Source organism: Pleurodeles waltl, chromosome 6 (genome assembly GCF_031143425.1).
Source record: "Pleurodeles waltl isolate 20211129_DDA chromosome 6, aPleWal1.hap1.20221129, whole genome shotgun sequence".
NCBI lineage: Eukaryota > Metazoa > Chordata > Amphibia > Caudata > Salamandridae > Pleurodeles > Pleurodeles waltl.
The window spans coordinates 719,091,145-719,103,537 of record NC_090445.1 but is presented as its reverse complement, the minus strand read 5'-3'; positions in this window follow the sequence as shown (position 1 = coordinate 719,103,537).

Below are 12,393 nucleotides of genomic sequence, written 5' to 3'. Positions count from 1 at the left end.
TCATCGCATCTGGAATTTGATCAGGGTGGTGAATTGCAGACGTTTGTGGGATCCAGAGGAAGATGGATTGTCGTTGGAGCGAAACATCTCTTCTGATACAGGACAGGGAGACATCAAGAAGGGCTCCAGAAGGATTTGTGGAAAACCACTTCATCTTAAAGACTATAGCCCTCATTACAATATTGGTGGTAAATCCCGCTTACCGCCGTGCAGAAGACCGCCAACACACCGCCGCGGAATTCCGCTACAGCTATTACGAACCACAGCTCGGAATCTGCAAAAATCTAGACACCCACACAAGTCTGCCACACCAAAGGTCAGTGATAAACTGGCGATAACAAAACCTCCACCATAATGCCAACAGGAATACGCCCACACTATCATGACCCACGAATCCACGCGGCGGTCTTTCAACCGCGGTAAACCATTGGCGGTACACACCGCCGCGCTCAAAATACACACACATTTACAAAACACAACCACATTGGACAATTCAAAATACACACACCTGATACACATACACACACCACTCCCACACACCCAATACAATATACAACACACACCCACAATCCCTTGCAACAAAAAATTTGGAAGAAGTAGAGAGACAGAAAAGCAAAGACCACACCAGCAGACAGAGGCACACAACACCATCACTCATACACATCCATGCACAAAACACCACACACCCCAAAACATCACCCCTCACATCACAACAGACACCACCTCACACATCACCCACACCACCCCATGGCACAGCAAAGACACCCCAGGTTTTCTGAGGAGGAGCTCAGGGTCATGGTGGAGGAAATCACCCGGGTAGAGCCACAGCTATTCAGATCACAGGTGCAGCACACCTCCATTGCTAGGAAGATGGAGCTATGGCGCAGAATCATGGACAGGGTCAACGCAGTGGGACAGCATCCAAGAACACAGGATGACATCAAGAAGAGGTGGAACGACCTATGGGGAAGGTGCGTTCTGTGGTCTCAAGACACCACATTGCAGTTCAGAGGACTGGCGGTGGACCCCCACCTCCTCCCCCACAACTAACAACATGGGAGGAGCAGGTCTTGGCTATACTGCATCCTGAGGGCCTCGCTGGAGTAGCTGGAGGAATGGACTCTGGTAAGTCACATCTTTAATTACCAAATCCCACACCCTACCTGCATGCCAACACATACCCTCCCTCGCCTTCACCCCCATCACTCCAACTCCTCACATATGTCCTATTATCACAAACCATACATCCCAACATCAAGCCCTGCATGCAACAACCAAGCATGGACACCCATCACCAAAGCATGTCCACTACACATACCCACACAGACCTCAAAACAATTATCACACAAGGTCCTACACAAGAATGTAAGAACTGGGGTACAGGGTCACCCACCCATTGCACACCATGGCACACACAGATGCAATAATCATGCCTTTACACCCCTGCAGGACCCCTACCCAATGTCACCGGACAGGAGGTTCCAGACATGTCCAGCCCCCACAGAAGAGGCCCACAGTGATGACAGCAGCTCTGTCCAACTGGATCTAGATGACCAGCCCGGCCCATCTGGGACCTTGGGACAGTCGGTTCCCCTGACACAGTCACAGGCCACCACAGAGCCTCTTCCCTCAGAAAACACCAGCACAGCACCCACCCAACTGGCCCATACCTCTGTCCCCAGGACACGTCAAGCAACAGTGTGTCCACCACTACAGAGAACCCAGGCAAACCCACAAACCCAAGCACAGCAGGGACCTGGGGGCAGTGGCAGTGAGCACACGGTTCAGGGGACAGAGGCCCACGAAAACCAGGGAACTGGGAGGTCTGCTGTGCGACAGGGGAGGACAGGCCCAGGGAACCCACTCTCCACGAGGCCCTCTCCAACATCATGGGAGCGTACCATCATTCCCAGGAGACGATGGCAACGGTACTGGCCAAGTTTCAGGAGACCCAGCGGCTGCAGGAGGAACAGTATTTGGGGTTCAGGGAGGAGCTCAAGTCCATCAATACCACTCTGGGCACCATTGTAGGGGTGCTGAAGGACCTTGTGAACACCATGATGGACACTGTGGCACAACAAGGGGCCCCTGACACTAGCCAGGACGATGAACTGCCCACCACCTCCGCCGGCGCTAGTGGACAGGAGGCACCGCCACAGGACCATGACACCAGCATCCCACCCCCTGCAGATGGAGAACCACCCCGCAAGCGGTCCCTGAGATCCAGGACAAAGACAGAGAACAATGCCAAGACCCCCGCCAAGAAATGAGACCACCCTGAATGTCATCCTTCTGTCCCGCTTTGTCACCCTGTCCATCCTTAAACTGCCCTGGCTCCACTTCCTATGCCCCTTTGGACAATGCACCTGTGAGACTAATAACTGGACTCTGCCATGGACATTCTTCCACCATCACCCCTGACCATTTTACAACCCACTCCACTTTTTAGCACTTAAACAAACACCCTTCAATCACAAAACAATCTGGAGTCAGTCTGTGCTTTCATAAATGTGTATTTGCAATAACTGAGGAAAATAGCAATGTCCATTCTATTGTCAACATACCTATGTCACACAGCTGTAGTCCATGAGGTAACATAGCAGAGGTCACACAGTGGGAGCCACATCTGTGAAATGGAAAGGCAAAGTGACAATTCAGGGTCCATACACTGGGTGAAAGTGACAGACAGATGATAGGTCTAACAATTTTATCAGATGTAGGAGGCAGTGATGTCTTCTTACCTGTGTCTCACTGGAAGTATTGCTGGATCACGTTGTTTCTGTTGTCTATGTCCTCTTCTTCTGCCTCCTCTTCTTCACTGTTCACAGGCTCCACCGCTGCCACAAGACCTCCTTCTGGACCATCCTCCTGCAGAAAAGGCACCTGTCATCGCAAAGCCAAGTTGTGCAGCATACAGCAGGCCACGATGATCTGGTACACCTTCTTTGGTGAGTAGTACAGAGAACCACCTGTCATATGGAGGCACCGGAACCTCTATAATCCTCCTAGTTCGCCCATGTGCCTCATTGTAGCGTTCCTCTGCCCTTGTCCTGGGATTTCTCACTGGGGTCAGTAGCCATGACAGGTTGGGGTGCCCAGAGTCACCTGCAAATGTCGAGGGACAACTGTTAGACACACACTAACCCTTAGGGACAACCCCAGACCCAGACAACTATTCACAGGGTACAGGGTCCTTGTCCCCACCTATTAGCCACACACGGTGCCTCTGGAGTTGTCCCATCACATAAGGGATGCTGCTATTCCTCAAAATGTAAGCGTCATGCACTGAGCCTGGAAACTTGGCGTTCACATGGGAGATGTACTGGTCGGCCAAACACACCATCTGCACATTAATTGAATGGTAGCTGTTCCTGTTTCTGTACACCTGTTCACTCATGCGGGGGTACCAAGACCACATGTGTCCCATCAATGGCACCTATAATGTTGGGGATATGTCCCAGGGCATAGAAGTCACCTTTCACTGTAGGCAAATCCTCCACCTGAGGGAACACGATGTAGCTGCGCATGTGTTTCAGCAGGGCAGACAACACTCTGGACGACACGTTAGAGAACATAGGCTGGGACATCTCTGATGCTATGGCCACTGTTGTTTGAAAAGACCCACTTGCAAGGAAATGGAGTACTGACAGGACCTGCACTAGAGGGGAGATTCCTGTGGGATGGCAGATAGCTAGCATCAGGTCTGGCTCCAACTGGGCACACAGTTCATGGATTGTGGCACGATCAAGTCTGTAGGTGACTATTACATGTCTCTCTTCCATTGTCGACAGGTCCACCAGCGGTCTGTACACCGGAGTATGCCGCCATCTCCTCACCTGCCCCAGCGGACGTGCCCTATGGATGAGAACAGCAAGCATAGAGTCAGCCAACACTGAGGTAGTAAAACAATATTTTTATTGCACACATTTGTCAATACGCTATGTGCCTGTCTCTGTGTATATGCAAGGCCTATATATGTGTGACGCATTAAAAATTTATGCCATGTGGCCCCCTGAAATGGCGGCTGCCTGACCTGCAATGTGGGACAAGGGTATATGAGGTAACTGCGCTGGAGTTGTACACCGTCGCGGTAGGCGGTCGAAGACCGCAGCGCAATCCTGCATTGGTTAACATTGGGCCCTATGGGTTCCAGGAGCCAATGACGATGTACGCCGGTGGTGACGATACGCACCGCCGCGGACGTGATCTCCATTTTCTCTCTGTTCACTCACTTGATACCTGATCTTCGACAGGAGAGGACCTACACTGCCAGTGCTGCTGTGACCTCAGTCTGGAAGCGACGATGGCTCATGAGTCTGGGGAAAGGTTCCCTGCCTTCACATCGGGAGAGTTGGATAAACTAGTGGATGGGGTCCTCCCCCAGTACACGCTACTCTACGGTCCTCCAGACAAACAGGTGAGTACACTGTGAGCATGCTGTATGGGCAATGCCTGTTTGGAGTTGTGTGGATGGAAGATACAGGCGGGGAGATGAGGCCTGCATGATTGGACGGTGAGTGTATGCGCGTCAAATATGGGAGGACCTTTGCCGCTGGAGCAAGAAGACGGCGGAGGCCCAGCTGGGGATGGCCTCCCAACGTGGGAGGGGTGCCCGTCGCACCATGACCCCCCTGATGTTCCGGATCCTGGCGGTGGCGTATCCGGAGTTGGATGGGCGCTTGAGGGCATCACAGCAGCCACAAGGGGGTGAGTACACTCTCATTCAGCTGACTGTGCGCGCATTGGAGGTGTCTGGGTGGGGGAGGTGGGCAGTGGGTTCCCCTAGGCTAGGGCGAGCTTTGTAGGCAAGGACCCTTTGTGAGGCAGGATAAGTGGCACCCCATCCCCACCAGTGGTAAGAGCCATCTACACCTAGTCAGGCTCCTGTGACTTCCATGTGTGCAGCAATCGGGCATAGACCATGTACCCCATGTCCCTGTGAATAATAAGGGAACTCTAAGTGCACGGCGTAGTGCAGAGGGCTGCTGTGCCTGTAGTGTCCGCCGACGGTAGCGGTATTGTATGCGCTGAACATGTCTTTCTGCTTTCCCCCCCCCCCTTTTTGTGGTTTCCCTGTTCTTGTGTGCATTAGCATCATCAGGCGGAGGAGCTGTGCCATGGGAGCAAGAGGGAGCTGCATTCCACATGGCCCTGGAGGGCCAGACAACGGAGTCTGAATTCACCAGTGGGAATGAGGGTGAGGGGAGGGTGAGGGGAGCTAAACGGCGGGGACAGGAGCTGAGACCTGCAACACAGACTCTTCCTCTGATGGGAGCGCCCTTGCGGTGGCGGACCCCTCTGTGCCCACCGCATCTACAGGTACAGCCTCCACCATCCCTACTAGCACCGCCCTCCCAGCAGCCCCTCAGCGTGTGTCCCATGGCCGCTCACCCAGGAGGGTGGCCATCTCCTTTGCTCCAGGCACCTCAGCCCCTGCCCCAGTCAGCCTTGCAGCCCTCAGTGAGGAGTCTATTGACCTCCTGAGATCCCTCACTGTTGGGCAGTCTACCATTCTGAATGCCATCCAGGGTGTAGAGAGGTAGTTGCAACAGACAAATGCATACCTGGAGGGCATTCATTCTGGCCAGGCAGCCCAACAGCGAGCATTTCAGGCTCTGGCCTCTGCACTGATGGCAGCCATTGTCCCTGTGTCCAGCCTCCCCCCTCCAACTTCCTCCACCCAGACCCAATCCCCAGTACCTCAGCCTATCTCAAGCACACCATCAGATCAGCAGGCACACACCTCAACACACAAGGGTGGCTCTGTAAGGGTGGCTCTGGCAAACATAAGCACCACACATCCCACAAGCACTCACACAAGCATCATACCCATGCACACATACCAACATCTACTGCCTCCACTGTGTCCCCCTCCTCCACATCTCTCTCCTCCACAAGCACCGCCGCTATTGACACCGCCACCAGCCCCGCCAGCGGACCTGCGACAACCTGAGCCAGTGGCACCACCGCAGACATGGCTGCCATCCACAGTGGTCATCCGTACGTGGCTTGTGGTCAGTTCCAGGGGCCTGGGCAGCTTCAATCAATCAATCAATCAATAATTTATAAAGCGCGCTATGTACCCGTTAGGGTTTCGAGGCGCTAGGGGTGTGGGGGGTGGTGCTGCTATCGTTCGAAGAGCCATGTCTTGAGGAGTCTTCTGAAGGTGAGGAGGTCCTGGGTCTGGCGTATTGAGGTTGGGAGTGCGTTCCAGGTCTTGGCGGCGAGGTAGGAGAAGGATCTGCCGCAAGAGGTCTTGCGCTGGATTCGGGGGACGATGGCGAGGGCAAGGTTGGCAGAGCGTAGTTGACGTGAGGGAACGTAGAAGTTGAGTCTGGTGTTCAGGTAGGTGGGTCCGGTGTCGTGTAGAGCCTTGTGTGCGTGGGTGAGGAGTTTAAAGGTGATCCTCTTGTCCACGGGGAGCCAGTGGAGGTCCCTCAGGTGAGGGGAGATGTGACATCGGCGGGGTATGTTGAGGATCAGGCGGGCGGATGCGTTCTGGATGCGTTGGAGTCGTTTGATGTCTTTTGTTGGGATGCCTGTGTAGAGTGCGTTGCCGTAGTCGAGTCTGCTACTGACGAGGGCTTGGGTTACCGTCTTTCTGGTTCCTGTTGGAATCCACTTGAAGATCCTGCGGAGCATACGGAGGGTGTTAAAACAGGAGGATGAGACTGCGTTGACCTGTTTGGACATGGTGAGGGCTTCCATGTTGCCCCACCGTCAGTGGAGTGTCACATCCACTACCTTAGTCCTTGGCAGGATGAAGCACTGTGGGCACAATGCCCCCTCCAGAACCAGTGGAGAATCTCATCCACTACCTCAGTCCTTGGCAGGATGAAGCACTCTGGGCACAAAGCCCCCTCCAGAACCAGTGGAGAAAGGCATCCACTACCTCAGTCCTTGGCAGGATGAAGCACTCTGGGCACAAAGCCCCCTCCAGAACCAGTGGAGAATCTCATCCACTACCTCAGTCCTTGGCAGGATGAAGCACTGTGGGCACAATGCCCCCTCCAGAACCAGTGGAGAATCTCATCCACTACCTCAGTCCTTGGCAGGATGAGGCACTCTGGGCACAAAGCCCCCTCCAGAACCATTGGAGAAAGGCATCCACTACCTCAGTCCTTGGAAGGATGAAGCACTCTGGGCACAATGCCCCCTCCAGAACCAGTGGAGACTGTTATCCACTTGAGAGACTGTGACTTTGCACTCCCCAGGATAAAGCAGTGGGCAAACCACCCACTGGAGAGACTTAAGAGACCGTGGCTTTGCACTCCCCAGGATGCAGCAGTGGGCAAACCACCCACTGGAGAGACTTGAGAGACTGTGGCTTTGCACTCCCCAGGATAAAGCAGTGGGCAAACCACCCACTGGAGAGACTTGAGAGACTGTGGCTTTGCACTCCCCAGGATGCAGCAGTGGGCAACCCACCCACTGGGGAGACTTGAGAGACTGTGGCTTTGCACTCCCCAGGATACATCAATGGGTATGGAGCCCCCTCGTGGAGCTGGCGTCGTGCACTCATCCGGTTGAGGTGCCCCCCCTTCCCTTCCCCCTGAGGTGCCTGTTTTATTTCCATCTGATGCCCCTGCAGTGTTCTCTCCGTTTCGATCAGGTATCTTGTGTGGGCCTCGCCCATGCATTTTGGGCCCAGTGGTCCACGGACTATAATGGTGCAGTACCTGGACTTGAATTCTTGGTGTACATATTAGTTTATAGTGTATATACATTTTGGACTAATGGATGTTTATTGATTACAACGGTTACAATCAATTCCTTTTGTCCTTGCGTTCTTCTAGGGAGGGTAGGGGGGTGTAAATGTAATGTTTCAGCATGTTTTGGTGTGTGTGTTGTTGTGGGTGAGGGTGGGGGTAGGATTGTTGCGTGTTGCGTGTGTGTGTGTCACTCTCTTTGCCCTCCCTCCTCCCCTGTTTTGAAGGTGCAGTACTCACCGTGGTCGTCGCCGCTGTTGTTCGTACTCCTGGTAGAGGAGCAGGAAGAATATCGCATGGAGGATTTGGAGTTCTGGCTCCATGGCGTCCTGGTTCCTCGTGGGTTGTTTAGAGGTGAGTGTTTCCCCTTCCAAGTCCTGTTTCCGCCGTGTTTTTGTTCTCGTTGAATTTGCCCCCGAATAGGTGGCGGATTGTGCCTGTCAGAATAGTGTGGGCGGTACATTGTCTTCCGCCTGTCTGTTGGCGGTGACCGCCATGCTGTTTGTTTGTACCGCCGTGGTGGTCGGAGTGTTAAAGTGGCTGTGTATGTTGGCGGTTTCCTCCATGGTCATAATTCCATTTTTTTTACCGCTGGCCTGTTGGCGGTCTTACCGCCGCTTTAACACCGACCGCCAGGGTTGTAATGAGGGCCTATGTGTTGATGTAGAAGTAGTATAGTCTTATAGTTCTTTATTTAACTGTCTATTTACTCTCCATGAATTTGAATTTATATGTTTTCTTTGTTTTGTGTTATGGAGGTGAGGTGTGTGGTATTCTCCGGCGCTCTGGCGCGGGAGTTTGCCATAGAGGTATGAGGGTTCTGGAACGGTAAACGGGCGGACAGAGTCGGATGGTTGAGACGCATTTATGGAGTTACGTTTTCTCCTAAAATAAACACTGTTTAGTCGGTGAATATTTCCCGTTCTGAATGCATTCTTTGGATCCTACACAGACCCACCCAAAAATCTTTAAATCTCTCTCTCTCGTTTTTTTTTTTTGTTTTTTTTTTACAAATTAAGCAGTCTGCCTTACTTAGGCCAGAGGCAGCAGGACCCTCTCTCCTGGTGGATGCCATCAGTGCAGTGGTGCAGCCAGTGAGTCATGGGCTCAGTCAGGGCAAGGAAGAGGGTGTGCCACCTGGCTGCTGATCGATTTTAAATTACAGCAATAATCGGGTTCAGTGGCCCCTCAGGTGTAAGGAGCCTGCTGCATCAGCGTGAATAATGCAAAACTGAAAAAAATTCCCCCACCTAGTGCAGCGGACTGTCAAGTCTGCAGGCGATTTCAGATAGAAACAATAGAGTGAGGAAAGTTCTGGGCCCAGTGAGTATCAATCAAGGCCGGTTCAAACATTCCTAGTTCTTAATGCCCCTTATCACCGGCAGTTCACTCATAGCAGACCCCAGCAGCTCTCTCATAGCAGATGCAAGAAGGAATCATGAAACAGTGCATGCAGCACGGAAAGCGGACTCCTTTAGTTCACCTGTGTCATAGTTTATTTTTTTATAAAGCACTTGATACTCCTAATTTTGGCATTTTATAGCGCTATAGAAGGTATTATTATCCCCGAAATACATGATTTTCATTTTTTAGACATAGGACAGAAGAAAGACCGTATTTGCCCTGCTAAGATTTGGGCTTTTAACAAGGGGACATAAACGAGCTAAAAAAGCAGTGCATAATCACTGAGCCACCGGGACAATTTTCATCTCTGTAGGATTACATGAATCGAGATCAGCGCTCTAGGAGGAGTGACAGGCGAATCCTTTAACACTGCAAGAGCCAGAGGACAGGGAGACGGGATTAAAGGAGACGTTGAACCTCAAGGGACTACACACAGCACAGGACGCATTCATGTTTCAGTGCAAGATTTAGGGCCATATTTATACTCTGGTTGCGCCGAATTTGCGTAGTTTTTTTCGACGCAAATTCGACGCAGAACTAACGCCAACTAACGCCATATTTATACTGTGGCGTTAGACGCTTCGGGCGCCAAAGTGCCCGGAGTGTGCGTCATTTTTTAGCGTGAACCCCTTCCTTGCGTTAATGATATGCAAGGGAGGCGTTCCCGTCTTAAAAAATGACTCCCAGGCCTTTACGTGGTATTTATACTCCCGGGCAAAAGAGACGCCCGGGAGTGGGCGTGGCCAAAAACGGCGCATTTGCGCCGCTTTTTAACGCCTGGGTCAGGGATGGCGTTAAGGGACAAGTGGGCTCAAAATGAGCCCAGAGTGCCCTCCCCTGCCCCCAGGGACCCCCCCTGCCACCCTTGCCCACCCCAGGAGGACACCCAAGGACGGAGGGACCCATCCCATGGACATTAAGGTAAGTTCAGGTAAGTATTTTTTTAAAAAAATTTTGTGGCATAGGGGGGCCTGATTTGTGCCCCCCTACATGCCACTATGCCCAATGACCATGCCCAGGGGACAGAAGTCCCCTGGGCATGGCCATTGGGCAAGGGGGCATGACTCCTATCTTTACAATGATAGGAGTCATGTTGATGGGGGATGGGCGTCGAAAAAAAATGGCGCAAGTCGGGTTACGACGATTTTTTCGACGTAACCTGACTTGCCCCATTTTAAGACGCCCATACGCCATTTTCCCCCTACGCCGGCGCTGTCTGGTGTACGTGGTTTTTTTCCACGCAAACCAGGCAGCGCCGGTCTGCTTGCGCCGGCTAACGCCATTCCATAAATACGGCGCCCGCATGGCGCTTCAGAATGGCGTTAGACGGCGCAAAAATTTTTGACGCTAAACTGCGTTAGCGCAGTTTAGCGTCAAAAAGTATAAATATGGGCCTTAATGTAGCCTCTGAGGCTGGCCAGGGTTGGCGGCAGAATACATATTTCACCATTAAGCAGGCAGTGAATCCATGCCTGAATGCCAGGAGGAGTAAAGGCGCCAGACATTGTCTCAGAAATTAAATAGGCCCGTGGCTTTGGGTGAAGCAGTGCACATGTACACTTGTCCACAATGTGAGGCAGGTAAGGATCTACCCGGGGAGAGATGCAAGATCTGAATCTTTTATTACATCAAATTGTAAATCACTGTTTTTAGGTCTGACTTTAACCAAAGACCTTTTGATTCCACTACATTCACATGCACTATACTTACTTATAGATGCATTCAGACACCTTTCTTCATCCATTGGTCTGTTTAATGTGTCATTCACGTTTTCTTTCACTCACTATAGCATGAGACCGTGGGTCAGCCATTGACTAGTTTCACTGTGAATGACAACGTTCTGCCCTTTCGCAGGGAGCATACCCACACTCAAAGTAGAGCACTTCAGTGTCAGGGAGTTCCTTTTGACACCAGAATTTATTTGTACTTTTATCAATGTTTTTTGTGTGATCATGGCCTGACAGCTTTTCCAGCAATAACGTTTTGCAAAAACCAAGACGAAACAAAACAAGCCTTGCCAAAGCCAAAAGGCCTGCAGCCAATGCCAGACCTATTAGCTTTGCTAATGTTTGTTGAGCATTTCTCTTTAGTGTTGAGAGAAGTGCACATTTGCTATGAAGGCAGAAAAATTGTCAAGCTGTTTTGTCCTTTCCACAGACGTGCATTTTGGAGTCAAAAAAGGTTTAGCATAAGAGAGTAGAATTCTTAGGAATGAAGCAAAGCACATAATACTCTAGGAAGGGAGAACTGTGATACTAAGGCAGCTCACAACTGACATAGTGGTCTATAAGATGTATTAAGGGAAGATTTTCTTACGCTCACTCCACAAAAGGGGAAAACCAACTCAAGGTCTGATGTGCACGCTTTACAGTGTAGCGTGCTCCCCAGCCTGGGCACCTGCCAATGAATATGCTACATACGGAGCTATGTATTACATGTTTTTATTCTTCAGAGTGTAACCGTGAGCTCAACTTTTCAAACTTCCATTCACTGCATCACAGTGTAACACTTATGTCATCATGCTACAGAGTCCTTCAGGATCCAAAATGTTACCATCATTTATACTCACAAGACACACCATCTCCCCCTTTTTTTTTAAAATAAAAATTACAATTGTTTACCATATATACATATTATAGTTCTACAATAAGTCTTCTCTGTGCTTTGAAAACTCGTCCAGCTGTCTTGGGAGACTGGGAATCAACAAACAATCAGAGTGTCTATAATCTGCTATGGTAATGTAGGAGGAATGGCTGTCTGGGATTCCCTACAGGCTTTCTCTAATCCAGTCTCTACATTGACATTAATGTTCGATGAGTGTTGTCACCTGTTTGAAGGGCAAGGAATCTTGTGTGATCGATTTTCCTGGACTTTGTGCGGTTAACATGTGCCCTTTGCTGGTTACAACTTGAAATGGCTAAGCATCAAAAGGGGCCTCAGATTTACTTTAGTGAGGTTGATGAACGAGCACCCAATCACCTCGTTTGAAAACAATGCTCTTTGCATGTCTCCTCTTGTCAGCATATGCCTTTATTTTCTGATTTCTGCTGCTTCACATTAAGCAGATTGTGGAAGTCTCTGAATTCTTTGCTATTTAATAGGTGGGCCATTGTCAATTTTCAAAATCATAGCAGTGCTCTATTTCACAAAGATGCCTTCTAATCTCTCAATTACTCTGTCCTCAGGGATAGGCAAGAGATCTTAAGCTAATGTGAAGGAAGAGTATTCATCCACATTCACCATGTTCATTAACAAGTGGACTGAAGAAGTCAAAAGAAAT